This window comes from Cuculus canorus, chromosome 2 (assembly GCF_017976375.1).
Source record: "Cuculus canorus isolate bCucCan1 chromosome 2, bCucCan1.pri, whole genome shotgun sequence".
NCBI lineage: Eukaryota > Metazoa > Chordata > Aves > Cuculiformes > Cuculidae > Cuculus > Cuculus canorus.
The window spans coordinates 38,220,254-38,236,106 of record NC_071402.1 but is presented as its reverse complement, the minus strand read 5'-3'; positions in this window follow the sequence as shown (position 1 = coordinate 38,236,106).

Here is a 15,853-nt window from a genome sequence, read left to right as displayed (position 1 = left end):
TTTTCAAAGGACTCAGTTGTGTTTGTTCCATTTTCATGTGGTTTTGTAAGCACTAAAGTATTTTATTAACTTTTAAAATCTCCCAAATCCTTCATAACTCTTACTACTTGATCTTAAATGAAACCAAGACTATTTAAAATGAACAAAAGATACAATATATTTACCTTATTGAAAGTCTATTTATAATTTTCTTCAGGGCTGAGTCGCACTTTGAGGAGAATCTGCCATATAGACCTTAATTTTCAAGAAGGCCACACAGCAAGGTTTTAGGGGTTGCCAAAACGAGATTTTCTAGAAACTGCACATTGCATCTAATCATTTGGCACATTTTCCAAAGCGCACTGGTCTATTTCTACATCACTCACCTCCCCCATCTGTAAAATATTTAGCCAGAATACACTTCATGCCATGATAGCATGCATGGCTATCTTGTGCAATAAGCTCATTTGGCCACTTATTTTTCTTGTCTGGGAACAGAGCTCCTCAGCAAACTCTGTAAAGCCGTGTAATATGTGCAGCTAGGCTTGCCTCTTGTGTTGGTGAGGTCTTTTAGGTCACCGTTGCATGTTTGTTTTCTCCATCCAGTGGGTAATTTGGTTTTTAATAATGTTTTTGACCCCATTTGCAGATTGCGTGCCATAACTAGGAAGGGATGGGCCCTGCAGTAAGTAATTAAGTCTGCAGGAGCAGGGATGCTTATTTTTCATTGCAGCAGATAATCAGAATGCTGTTGCTCAAGTGTAAAATGCAGAAATTAATGATCCTATATAATACAGTTAAAAGCTTTCATTTTAAAAACTATCAGTGCAGAAGAACAAAAGTAGGGAGCCCTGCACCCACTTTGGAATTTCAATGTATGATATCTCTAACATATTTGGAGAAGCTGCCTGAATACAAACCAGAACAGAATTCAGTCATGTAACAGTTTAAATAAATGATCAGATCAGAACTCAAACTATGCAGCCACTCTCATTGCTACTTAGAAAAAGGTGTTGTTGAGTGTAAACATTCTTCAGTAGGTTTTCTAAATTGCAAGTATAATAAGGCAGAAATATCATTTTCCATAAGTAGTATAAAATTGTGCATTACAAAGAACAAAGAACAAACATAACGTTTTTAACTCCTTAAAAGGCCTGGATTCAGAGAAAAAGAATATTTTTCTAGAAGAGTTAAAAATTACTCTAAATCCCACAAAATTTCTTTAAGTATGTGTGCAAGCATCTAGAAACTAAGTGCATAGCTACCACATTACAGTAAGTGGTCCTACAGCTTGCAAGCAAATTAGGATCCCATTTTGCCAGGTGCTGTACAAGAAAAAACCATGGTGATAGAGTATAAATTGTAATCATACAGACAAAGAGATCACACCATATTGCTATTTATTCTGGATTGAGTGCAGATGACATACAAAGGCTGTAAAAGATGAAGACTGGATAAAAGCATATGACATACATAAACTATAGGTGATCAAGAATTCAGGAATAGGAAAATACTCATTTCTGCAGATCTTTTTGAAGTGATAAAGAAAAAACAGAGAATTTTAAATGTTTTCTTTACACTAGACAGAAAAATAGTCTCAAATTAATAAATTGTTCAGTCAGTGTCATGGAATGGCTGTAACATCCCCAAAAATATCGGAGGTGACTGAAGAAAGAAAGGATATTTCTTCTTTTCCTCTGTTATTTAAATACTAGTAGTCATAGACTGTTTTCCTGGGGATCATATTTTTAGACTCTCACTTTTCTGGCTATGTTTACTGGAACTGTTATCTTCTATAAAGCCACCATCCTCTTATTTCGCAAAAAAAAAAAGTGATAGTTTCCCCTTTACCAAATATCTCTGAGTAGCCCTTAGTCCTAGTGCCCTGACCCAAAGGGGACCGGACACAATCTTGCTCTGAGCCAGCACAGGCTTTTGCCTGTGTAGAACTCATTGCAAGGATAGGCCCAATGGGAGTCTCTACACTGCACTCAGTGACCTTTAGAAAGAAATGTCATCCCTGTCCCAGTCTCTTATTTTTCTCTGTAACTACTTAACGGAGGAACAAGAGAATGAGAGAACCTTAAATATAAAAATAGTTTATAGATGACAGCCTATCCTTTCGCCATGTAACAATTTCTCACTCATAATAACAGTACACATCTTTTTCTTTTCCACCAGAATAACTGCATTTACCTTGCCATTAATAATTCACTACATAATCGCTGTGGGTTTGAAGAAGAGAGGATGAACCCTACCAAGAAAAGAATCTGACACCTACAGTTGTGTACTTTCTTCTCGTCGTTAGACCTCATAAATGGCATTTTGTGTTACTTTGCTGTGTACACAAAGAAGGAGAAAAACTTGAAGTATCAAAGAAGTAATTTGCACCTGTTTCCAATGTGATTTAATGTGTACTTTGACCAATTGTTTCTGCTAGATCTTGAGAAATATCGCTGTTTTTGAGAACCTACAAATCTCTAATGACAAATTCTGGTGCAGATGATCAGATAAGTAATACTCAGACAGAGACAAAATCTGGGAGCTAGGTAGGTATATACATTTTTATACCTTTTCTTACCTTTAACCTTCATCCTCCTCATCTATTGACAATCATTTTGTTCTGCAGAGTTAGCTGGTAACAAAACTAACAGAAAGTGATTTCTCACATGACTCTCTCCTCCACCCTCCATGCAACACTTGTTCTGTCACAGCAATGTCTGAAATTCGTTTTCACCTGAAATTTACCATTTCACAACAGTGCTGAACTTCAGTACAGAACCATCTTACATCTAGAATGGTGTTTCTTGCACAAAATGACCCTATCTCTATACACACAGCCTGACTCAGGATAAGAACTAACATTTCTTCCACAATTCCTGTATCCATTTTACTAGTTCTGAAAGGTCAAAGCATTGGTCTTGGCTTATACATCAAAATACTGAGAGTTTCATTATACTTATGTGGTCTATCATGAGCTCATGATCCTGCTGTCATGAACTTAGTAGCAAAAGAGCACCAATACCATACTCCTCAATTTTCACTTTTACAGCAAAACTACAGCAGGCTTTGCTTTGTGTGGCATGATTGATTCAAGGGATTTGCGTGCAGGGTTCTGTAGGTCAAATTTGATTGCTGAAATTCTGGAGTGTTAAGACGTCAGAAACACAGCCAACCATATTTTGAACGTTATTAATATACTCACCCAGAACATCAGGCAATCAAAAATGTATGGCTACTGGAAACACCTTTTAAAATAACTATTTCTTTAAGGGCAACTTGGTAAAAATGCAAAAAGGATTTTTATAGCAAACTACAAATGCAGGACTTGATACGGAGTGCACTGGGCCAAATTCAGCTCTGGTTCCAATCCGCCATATCAGGGAAAACATTGTTTGCATGATATTTAAATTCAGAGGGCAAACAAATAACAACAAAAAAATACCCAGCATAAAGAATATCATAGATAGTTCTGCAATATCTACAACTCTCTGACTCAGACTGTGACACAAACAAGTTCAGTTCTGAGTAAAAACTGCCTGCCTCAGACAGTACCTGGCTTTACTTATTCTTAGATCATATCCAAATTGTCTCAAAAATCTGGATTATCCGGCAGACTGCTTCCTGAGTAAGCCATGACGTTCTCAGGGAAGGCACCCTTCATGATGTGGCAGAACTTGAATAACTGAAATTTCCCACCATATGCTGTATACATTCATAGAATCATAGAATAGTTAGGGTTGAAAGAAACCTTAAAGATCATCTAGTTCCAAACCCCCTGCCACGGGCAGGGACATCCCACTAAATCAGGCTGCCCAAGGCCCCATCCAACCTGGCCTTGAACACCTCCAGGGTTGGGGCAGCCACAACTTCCCCTGTCAACCTGTTCCATACATGGGTATGGGAAAGGAACTGCTTCTTAGGGGAGGTACAAATTGAAAGATGTCAACAGCATAAAGAAGAAAGTAGAAGCCTCGGAAGAGGAAGGAAAAGGAGGAATATGGGGGAATCAGAGACTCCTGTAACCCAAGGCAAGGGAAACAGACTGTGGGTATAGGGAAGAAAGAGGGAAAAGGGGAAATCTTCGCTCATATTTCTCTGAATCATCACCACAAGCCCCTTTAATCACACTGAATGTTTTATTTCACCAGTACCTGCCCACACTACTCAGATAGACCTTCCCAGCATTTTGCCTCATTCCAGACATCCAAATCTGTCAATGCTCCTTGCACTTAGAATTTGCTTTGGCACCACAAGGACATTAACTTTGCCTGTATTACAGAGAAGCCTAGGAGAAGCTCCACTCATATGGAAAACTCATTAAATAGCAAAGACAGCTCTAGTTTTGAAACACAGAGGAAATTTCAGAGGATTTTTCAGAGACATTGCTGCCAGCTCTCACAAAAACAAGTGAGGTCTTCCAATATGGACGCTCACAAGGCTGCAGTGTTTGATCTCGCTTGCAGTTGTTCCCAGAGCAATTTAAGTCTTAAGAGTCTCTGAAGAGTCCAGACAGTGTCCCGGCTTGGAGTCTTTCGGTGCAATTTTGTGTGAGAAGGCAATTCAGTAAAACCTTCTTGGGAAATGAAACTCCTGCCTGACAATTTCTCCTGGATTGAGTACTGACCCTTGGACCTTCTTATGGCTTAAACTTGTCCTTTCCTCAGGCTGGGGACAGGAAGGCTCTGGGACTCCATTCTGATTCTGTGCAGGCACCCAACAGTGTACCTGAGCATGAAAAACACAATTTTGCATAGTGTTTTTAACACCTTCCCCAGACCAAACTCCCCTCAGCTTTCCTCATCCTTCCCTGGTGGCATACTGAGGGTGATTTGTTTTCAGGAAGGAAGAGTTGCTCTCTGCTTCGTTCCCCCCCCCAAGGTGAACAGCACAGGTACCAGTCTTTGAAAACATCTGAAACTTAATCTGTCACAGGATTCCCACCATCAGCCCCTTCAGGTGTCTCCGTTCTGCAGCTGAGAGATTGCCTGCTTTCTTATCATTCCTGTACAGCCCTGCCTTGGAAAACTGGCTTGCTCTGGGAGGAAACCATTTGTTTGTCCACAAACAGTCCACTTGAGGGTGATTAACAGCCTCTGCTGTTACTCCTAGGTTATGGTTAATTCAAGATGATGCAGGGAAACCTCAAACAAACAGAGCTTGCAGACTGAGACCTAAATCATGCAGAGCCCAGGCAGAAATCTTAAGCTGCAGACAGCACCTCCAAACCTCTGGCAGACAGCTCTGCAGTGGAAATCAGGAAGGGGTGAGTAGCCCAGAGCCTGCTCAGCCACCTGCTGAAGACCCTGCAAGCCAGAACTTGCAGAGCCAGGGATATGAGCACTAAGGGCTTCTGGCTGTGGGGCAGCCTAGGATGAAAACCTTGGAGTTTCGTTATTATTACAGGCCATTTGATTCCATACGTTTGTTTTCCTGTTCATCTAATATTCATTCTTCTTAGCGTCACCCAGATTCTCAGCGTAAGGGAGTAGGAGAATGACATTTGTGCCTCTACGCTTGCTGCCAATACTCTACCAAAAATCTAGCCCTTTCTTTCATTCAGTGTCATTGAGCCCAGCAGCAGCTGAGCTCCCATTAAGTACAATGTGCTTACTGCTCTGCCTGCAGATAACTTCGCACAACCTTCATGCTTTATTTTAAAAGACAGATTTACTGACCAGGGAGGGGGGAGAGAGACAGACAGTGAATAAAAATACCAGAACAACTTTCTTGTTTTTCTTTTCCTATCTCAGCTTTTAAAGGAAATCCAAAGTAATTTACTTGTGCCTATTTTTAACACTTTCTTCATTGACAATAATGAAGTTCTCATTAGACCAGTGGGTGGGAGGTTATATGCGTATTGCCAGAGGCTGGCAAATCAATCTCTTTCATTTTCATTTGGAAACGTGACCTAAACAGGGAGATTTTGTTGTGTGTTTTTCTTAATAATCAGCTTGATTTTTTAAAAACTCGTCAAATTTTTGTACAGGGAGAGGGAAAGTAAAATCGTCTTCTTAGCTGAAATATATACATATAATTTGCAAAAATTAAAAGAGAAGCCAGTTCATAGAGCTCACCACCTTGCACAGTCATTCATAAAGTGACCATTTAAAGGCATCTTCAGTATTTTACTTCGGTAAAATTTCATGTCAGCAGTCACACCATATGTGAAGGGGATTTACAAGAGATAAAACATTCCCTGTGCACTGACTAAAATTCAACACCTTTCACAAACATTTCAGGTTGTTTGAAATTGTTCCAATTTCCATTATCTTGTACAGTCACAGCATTTACAAACAAGAAAGACTGAAGTAAAGTGCAAAGGAAGTTAAAATGTCAGAGGTCCCCAAAATAAAATCAGTGTAAAACAAAGAAAACCAAGCAAAAAAATCTCAGGAAGCTTTCTGCACAGCAGTTACAAATGAGTTTTATCACACAGTTTATGTAGACAAAGCTGCTCTTCTCACTTGGGGAGCGTGAGGGGATAGTGTTTTTATTTTTCAGTGACCTGGAAATCAATCTTAATTCTTACAAAACTTTAATATTTTCCATTACTCATACTGTAGCAGTAGTTTTATATGTGACAAAGGAAGGTCTTGTGTATGTTAAATTTCTTTTAAACAGTTTCATCTGTCTGTTAGAGCAAAGACAGGATTTCTGAATTGTCAGAAAGATGCCAGTTTCGGGCATCCTTGGGAGAAGCCAATCTTTTCAATTAGGACAAAACCTACCACTACATAATAGTCTTTACAGGCTCATAAACCACCATACCACCCAAGATGTTAACAAGCTGGCATGTTTTGAGCATCAAAGATAGAGAGGAAACTGTGTTAACATGTTTGGCACAAAAACTAATGAGGAAAGTCAATTGGCCCTTTGTCTTGAGGGTCTGAAGAGCTGCGCTCCAATGTTTGGTTTCTTGGTTGGCACTTGTTCAAGTAATCACTCGTGGCCTGACAAAGCAGCACTTGTGTTTTATTAGTGGCCATGCTGAACTCTCCTGCCTGGGCTGTGTTGTCTCTCAATAGAGCGCTGCACCAGAGGGCACACTTATTTGAAAACACTAAATCAGAGCATGATGATCTTTGCCCGACAAATACAACCAAGACAGCAGAAGAAATGTTGACAACAGCTCTCCTTTTGTTAGAGAAAGTGAGGAAATAACAACTGGTGGGTGGGTGTGCATGAGTGTAAGAATCATCTTGAAACACCAGTAACAAAACCAGCAAAACCTTACTCCTGCAATGAGATGCTCAGAACAAGCAGCATTTGTTCCATCCTTGACAGCAGCACATGAGCAAGGCTAAAATTCATGTTGCTCACAGATGGAAGAGCAGACATAGCATTTTTAATGTGTTGGGCCACTCTGGCACAGACAACGAAAGTACAGGTTCAGGAAGAAGTAGTGTAGTCCAAAGAATTTGAAAGTCGCTGTTTCATCTACTTGTACCAGGTAAAAGGCAAACCTCAGAGGATCAGAATTCTTTATCTGATAAAACTCAAATCTTTAACTTTCAAGTACTTTAAAAAGCACAAACCTGTCAGCAAAATTGGGCTGAGATTCGTGATTTGGGAAATTTTACTTTCTTCTGAAACTGTTGGTACTCCATTCAAGGAAGATGATGAGAACAAGATTGCCAACTCTGACTCACAGCAACAGTCCCACTGACTGTAAGAGATAATTGTTAATAATTAACTGTTCCACTTATGATGTCTGTGTGTAGGAACCTGCACCAGTCTGGAGGTGGGAAAAAATGTCCAGAAGTATACAAAACTGAAAAAAAATGACTAAATTGAAGATCTTTTATCTTGGGCTATGTTTTTTGAACAACTTTTTCCTATAACTTAGAGTCTCCTAGGTAGGATAAATAGGATACACATAAATTTTGCTATAAAGTTCCAAATGCCACATTCATTTAACTTCACTAATTTGACCAGACAATCCACTTTTAATGCAAATACATATAGCTATGTTAGATATACGCTTAAAAGTCTACAGTTTTGCAGCTCTAATCTCAGGTATTTTCAAAAGAGGTAAGGGGATGAGACAGATAACAGGTGGCTTTTTCTTAAGATATATTTTCAAAGGACAAGAAAAAAATCTTATTAATTGTTGTTTCAGTGATGATTGAGTCTGAAATTAAATAAATATAGTATTAAAGCATTGTGTATGATTTCACATTTTTACATACAGCATACAGTTTTGAATTTTTTTCTGTTTTAAATCCATGACTATTCATGGTCATATTACAATATAAATTAAGTATGTGAGAAATATTAAAAAAAAACAAAAAAACAAAAAAATCCCCAAACAACTGAAAATTTGCTCTCTGTTTCCATAAAAATGCAATGATCATCTTCTGAGTTAAAACTCCCCACATAGGCAAGATGGTCAAAATATGGTTCACTAGTCCCTTTCAAAAAAAACTTACGACATCTCAAACAAGCTGTATCTTAGACACATTAAAACTAAACAATCCCTTAACTTGTCCTGCCACCAAAATCATTAACAGATCCCTGAAATCCTGAGACAACTCTGAAATCGTACCTGAAGGGCAACAAATTGTGTTTGCTGTAGCTATGTGTTGAAAAGCCAGTTTTTCTTAATTTTTGTATCGGATCCTGGGCAAAGTGTTTGGCTTTCAAAAATACTTACATTAATAAATGTCATTCTCAGCTCAAAATAATCATTAAATTGTAGAGTGAAATATTGCATTGTATGTCTGATAAAAATCCAGTGGAGCAGGTAGAGTAAAACATTTCTGCATTCAGTTAGATCTTGGCAGCTTCCTCTCATCCATCCAGAGACTAAACACTACCTCAGGGGAATACCTTGTAGAATTATTGCAGGGCACTGCAAAGGACATGCTACTTTGATACAAAATGTATATTCTTACTGTAGTCTTCAGGCTCCTTAGAGCGCTCCTGTAACACACACCTTCAGGAGATAACTCGTAGTGGGTGCTCATTTGCACTTTTTAACCTGTCCTTTGTTGAATGCTTAGGGGTTCAGGTTTAAAATCCGTCTTTAGCTGGAAGTAGTATCTGCCCGTTGGTGATGCAAATAAAGAACTTCATAACTTTCTTTAAAACTGAGTCCAATATAGCACCATGTGTATATCACCTTAAAATGTTAAAATGGTAGAATTTTGGTATTTGACTCTGTTTTGGAGAACAAAATAGACATTATTTCTGTATTCTATAGCAAAGTTGCTTTCTGTCACACAGTGTCAGGAATCAAGCAATCCCCTTAAGAGTAGTGTGGGAACCGAATGAGTAACTTGAATATACAGCTGACACCGAAGCTTTTGAAAATCAGCCTCTATTACTTCAGACCTGTCAATATTTAAGTTTACCTAGGAGACCAACATTTCTATATTCTGTTTTTGTTTTCTCCTCTAAAATTTGCCATTTACTTCAGCAATTAAAACACCTTTTTTCCAAACACTTCACAAGCCTTTCCCTGTCTTAAGGGAAACAGCCAATATCCATTGGCTTAGAGACTGTTATTAACTTCTGCACTGTAGTGGTGTGAATTACTCTTTAAAACATAAATAAGGCATATAGCAGATAAAACAACATAAATAAGTTTCCATTATTACCTCCAAATTTTGATAGAACTGATAATCCATTTATTAAATTTCTGTACCTTTTATCCTCAACATTTCTGTGTGTTAGATTATTTAAGAATTATTCCAGTGATTTTTGATAACTATATATTACAGATGCTGGTTTTTGGTTTACAAAAGACTAATTGCACAGTGCTTCACATGAGCAGCTTAAATATTTTTCTTTTATTAACAGAAATTATACATTGATTATTGTCTTCTTCTAACAATAGTAGCCAAAATGAAGTAGTGGATGTAGAGGCTCTACTGAGAAAGCTTTAGACTAGAGCAATTAGAAAAGATAAGAGAAACTAAATATTGTAACCCCAGTTTTAAATATCTTCTATAAAATCTATTTATTACTGATTTCCAAATTGTTTAATTTTTTCCAAACATTTCCAGGCAAAACACTGGATTTATATTTTTTCATTGAAAACCAAATCTCCTATTTTTAAATGATGTGTTTATAACCTGTTAATCTGGTATGAGCACATACAAGTGGAAATTATTTGCTTTATGAATTAAAATTTTTTAAAGAATATGTCATTGAGAGCTAGCACCTATACCTATAAACATCCCTGGCTCTTACAAAAAGTGAGGTTTTTACCTATAAAAGAAGGAAAATGAAATCACGTGAAGCTTGTAACTGAGTGCAGCACTTTGTAGTGTGAGTTATTTCTTGGAAGTTAAATTTATTACATGCTGAACCAAAGCAAGTGAAGAAGTGATATCACACTATCAAACTGTGACATATACCTATAAAGGATGTAATTCTACAGCACTGCCAGCAGAATTATGAAGAAAAGGAAATGTTTTCAGGAATGGCCATTTTTTTTACCCTAAACCTTCATGGAGTTTAGAGACACAGGAATTTCAGTGCTGAAAAAGTAAATGTGAAAAATATCTATTTTATCTGTGCTATTTAAACCCATGGAAACACAGATTCACTGTGACAGTAGAATTACAACAATGCTGCTCTTTCCTTAGACTTTTTTGTTAGAAATATGCCTATGCAGAAGAACAGATAAAGTTAGCACCAGTATGTTTCCTAACAGTGAGTCTTCTGCAACAGGGCTCTTGCCATTATAATAAATAGAAATGCAGCTATGGATGTGTTTGTTCTTGGGTGCAGTTGGCAAGGTAGTGACTGAATCAAATGAAATAGGAATAAAATATTGCTATATCATCTGGAAATCAAAGGCACTTACATGAAATAACACCACAAATATCTGAACCTAGCAAAATGAAGATATTCATGAAAATATCTCCAGTATAAAATATTATCCAATTCAATCAACTTCCACAAATATACTATTCGGTCCTTTATTCTGCAGTAATTTCCTGTAAGACTTAGAAAATCTCTCTGTATGTCTAAAACTTACTGTTTTCAAATGACGAAATACCAGAACATTGATTTTCATCTAACCTTACTCAGACAAAGCTCTCATTATCTTCACTGGGAACTTACCATTAAACTAAATACCTAAATCAAGGTGCTGAAATCTAGGCTGGAAAACACATATATGCGTACCTAACAAAAACAATTTGATTTTCAGACTGTAACTGCCCAGACATCCCAATGATAAACTGGAAATCATAGGTGAGACTCTTCAGATATTTCCGTCTGTATGTTTCAATTTAATTTATCATCCTAATCTGAAGCATTTCAATGTTTTGAACAATTTCGGCATTAATCTTTCCTTACATCTTTTTATTAGTTAACCACTTTTCTTTGGTCCTTAACTTTGAGATGCATAGGTTCAAAAAACATATCCGTTGCTCAGACAACATTTTTTTCCAGTGCAGCATACTGAAGTGTCCCCTTCTTAATGCCAGCAATGCAAATTCATCTGAATAAGCTACAGTTATCCTTTCACAGCTGCTGTAGACCTGGGAGGACAGACTTACAGAGGTAAATATTTAAACCAGTCCTTTTTGTCTGCATGGCACCCCCAGAGCTTTTGAATTGAATCAGGTTCAGAATGTGGCTTATCCACTTTCTTCTGACTTTTATTTCCTAACAGAATATGTGCTATTGGCAAAAAAGGAGCTGAGCATGAGTTCATAAAAATATGTATTTGCCAGTAAGACCTGGACCAGTGGTCTCAGCTTCCACTTTCATGCAAAAGGTAAAGGGCTATATAGACTCTGTCCCTGAAAAGACCTGGTGATGACATCTCCTAAATAGAAAACAGAATAAGAATCATCTGGCCAAGATGCAGAGTTATAAGGATGGGCACAGGCTTCCACCAGCAGCTGCTTGGCCTTCCCACTCCTTCATCTTAATCACCCTGCCCACAGAGCTTCTCTCAGAGCAAATCCTGGCACTGTAGAGGAGTGTGACATGGGCAGCTGAGGTCTTTCTTCCTTACAAAAAGAAAGAAGTCTGTTTGTGGAGGGTCCCCTCCGTGTTTGGATGAATGGATAAGAATCATCCCTGCACACGTATTGCCCTTAGTTACACTGACAGAACATAATCATTTTGTTGCTCTAGGGACGTAGGGACCTGAACCGTTGGTCGCTTGGTTTCTCTGCTCTAAGGCTTATTATTGCATAACATAAGATTCACATGTTGAAGGATTTCAGTCTAAAACATAAGCAAATCAAACACAAGCACAATACTGTGGATGTTACATGAAGCTTTAATTCTTGCACTCCCGAAGGTCCTGTACACTTTGAGAATAACCCCAATGGACAAAAGCTCTAAGCCAGGTTTCTGAATAGAAAATCCACTTCCTGCAAGTTCGATTAAGCTAGCTAATTTTCAGTCAAACACACTAATTTCCAGACAGGTTCTTCTGATGTTTTCCCTCTGTTTGCAATTTGCATCATTAAACAGCCTGGTGTTTCAAAGCAGCCGCGGTAGTAAGGTCATAAGGTTTTATGTTAAATAGCAACATCCTCAGCTTTTTAAAGACTAAACAGAGAGCAGCTGATCTGATGGCACATAATTTTCTTTCTTTCCTTTTTTCTCTTTGGGGTGAGAAAAAGGAAGGATTGGAGCTTCTTATGGATCACAGACATTTTACTTGGGAAGAAAGAGCAGATCTATAGGTCTTTGTGCTCTCGAAAGCCACACAGAATCACAGGTGTCCTTGATTATCAAGAAATCTTCTTCTTTTCTAATGGTTTCCCCTTCTCTCCCTGAGAACAGCAGGTCACCTTTTGGGCATGAATATCTCATTTTAAGAGGCAAAAAAATCAGTCTTCAAAAGAACATTTTAAATAAAAGTGTTAAGTTGAATTTGAAATTTAAAAAAACATAATGCTTGACAACATTCAGTACACCATAAAGCAAGGCTGTGCTGACCTATCCAGGGTAAACAGTGATAGTAAACAGATGTTTCTCAATTAATTCTGCCTGTGCTCTGTTTCCATATCTGAGGAATAGTGGTAAAAACACAGCAAATATAGTGTGACACAAAGACACCTTCATTCAGTCTTTCTCCCTGTAAAATTGCTTTTTTTTTTCCCCCTTTGCCTTTATTTTATGGTTGCACAAAGTGCATTTGTGGGCTATAACTACCCTGAAGCAGTTTTTTGTGCCTTGGGAAGCTGGCTGGTCGCTGGGATTGGAAAAGCCTGAATCGCATCTCTCCAAGCAGTTTTAACAGTTGCTAAAAACACGTACCAGTAAATAAACTGAACTTAGCACTGCACCAAAGGCTCCAAAGCTGAGCTGCCCTGACAAAGCTTTTCTCAGCCCATCACAGCTCTGGGACACAAAGCCTCACACTGGAAATGTTGTTGCTGAATCGCTCTCTGGCTCAGCATCCACCAGATTTAAAATCAGTTTACATGCGTTTTTATCTCACAAACATACCCACACATACATTTGAAAGGGATGCAGCAAGAAACACTGAATATTGTGAAAACTTATGTTGAAAGCAATGGCTTTTATGCAATTACATGTGTTCATACATGTAGATATGAATGTGTGGAGGCAGTTAGTTTAAAAATGCTAATAGGTAGAAAATGACAGAAAAGGAAAACATGCTTTGCCACATGCACAGGGTAAGACACAGATGTTCTGACCTATGTGGAAAAAGATAAACAAAATATAAATCTCCATTTTGAAGGAAATGTAATTTTATCACTGAGGCCTCTTTGGGAAAAAATGTTGTTTATGATGCATTGCACTCGTGCTTTGCCTACAAGACAGCGGTTACAATTAAGACAAGAAAATTGGAAATTTTAATTCAGTTTAATTCATTATACAGTTTTATCCTTCCAGTGAGCCATGTGATGTAGTAGAAGATAAGAAACTGTACCTTGTCATTCAATATTTATTAAGCAGACTAAAATAGCCTGTTTTGTAGAAAACAAAATTCATTTGCCTGTCATACTAGAACCTAGTGCCAGTCTGATCTGTTGTATAGTCTAACTGAACCCAGTGACTTTGAAGTATATTGTGTATACAAATGTCTTGCTGTAAGCCATCCTGTACTATCAGTATGTGTGGAGACTAGCATGGACTTGCCATTCAGCGAAATACAGGGCTGTGAAGAAGGGGAGATAAATCTGTTACCTTTTCTTCCTTATTTAGCTGCTGCAGAATATGAAAGTAGTTAAACAAGGCAAATGATCCAAGAACAGTTCTTTTGAGTATGTTCTGATGTGTGCAAACATGACATATTTAATTAGTATTACATTCTATCTCTTATAACAAATCCAAGATTCAAGATAGGATAATTATCTTCTAACAACATACAGCTGCTGAACTTCTCAGGAATATGGTACCCAACGTTGGTTCTTAGAGCACATCACAAATAACCACGTTCGTAGCAGAACATTTATAAATGTCACATCATGGAAGAGAAAAACTGCTGTAGAAAAAGGGAAACATTTTCATTCTTATAGATAAAGCAAGGCCTCAGAACCTCACACCTATGCAGCAAGCAAATGTGATTAAAGGCAGAACAAACAAGTAAAAACCTTGCATTAAATAGATCATGAATTTGCTTGTGGGTCTGTAACAGATGTGTTACTAAGGATGCTTTGTTTATCCAGTTGCAAGACTGTCGAAGAGAATCATTCCAGTGATGCTGCTTATCATGCTTTTAATTCTGCTCAGGCAAAACTGTTAGCTTTGAAAAAGCAATTTTTTTTTGGCCCTACTCTATCTGGCTGCACAGAATTTTCAAAGCACCACAATGTTGTAAAAAATGCCCTTTTAATCAGATTACCCTTGGCGAACGTCCCAAACTCAGGCTGAAGTGCAGTGCTTGTGGTTTCTCAACAGCTTACACTAAGCCTGCACCATGGAAATAATCTACTTTTAAAACCCAGGAAACAAATCGACTGCACTAAGGACATAAGTCGCTGTCATTAGGGAGTGATTAAGCTAAACATTTTTATACACTCTGGTAGCCCAGTTTCATATTGTGTACCTCTGTGCTGAGAGAAAAAATGGCACCCCAAATAACTGCTTGTTTGATTCAGCCACCCCAAAAAGATCTGGTCTTGCACAAATTAAACTTAATTTTTCCCCTAATAGTCGCAAAATGAAAAAAAAAAGGGGGGGGGGCGGGGGGAGAGATATTTGCTTTTAATGAATTAGAAAATACAGTAAAATCAGCTTTACCAGCAATCATTCAACTGAGGATCACGAGTTTGATTAAAGACTATACACGATATTTTTTGACACACATTAGCCTCTCCTAAAAATCCTGTCACCTTATATTAAATTACTGCTACTTGTTTTATGCAAACATATTTCCTTTAATACATAATTTATAGTGGAAATTCTGTGTGTTTTTGAAGAGGCAGTTACAATTTTTCCAATTTACCATTATAATGCCATGTCTTCAGCTTTCTGTGATGTTGTGCTTTTCATAGTGGGAAAATACAACATCGAGATATTTGAACAGAAATTACTCCACCTACTTCAGTTTTCCTTTAACAAAACTGTAGAAAAAAGAATATGAATCTGACTCTGTCTAATCAAATTATCTGGTGTCTGAGACAACCTTGCTGTTTAAGTACACGCCGATCCTAAAGAGGAAAGGCTCTAGATGTCAGATCCTGGTGCGTGAAGAGCAGAGGTGTGTTTGTGGGAGGGAAGGAAGGGTGTTTTTGTTTTCTGCGTAAGTCTGAGCTCAGGTCTGACACAGATGGGATGTTAACTGGTCTAAGGTACAAATCAGGTCTGTTCTTGATCCCTCCTTTGGACATTCTGCTGATAGTTCATTTCTAATTTATGAAACATGTCATTAATCCTCAATCTGGCAGCCTCTTTTTGACAATAATTCAGTCTGACAGTTGAA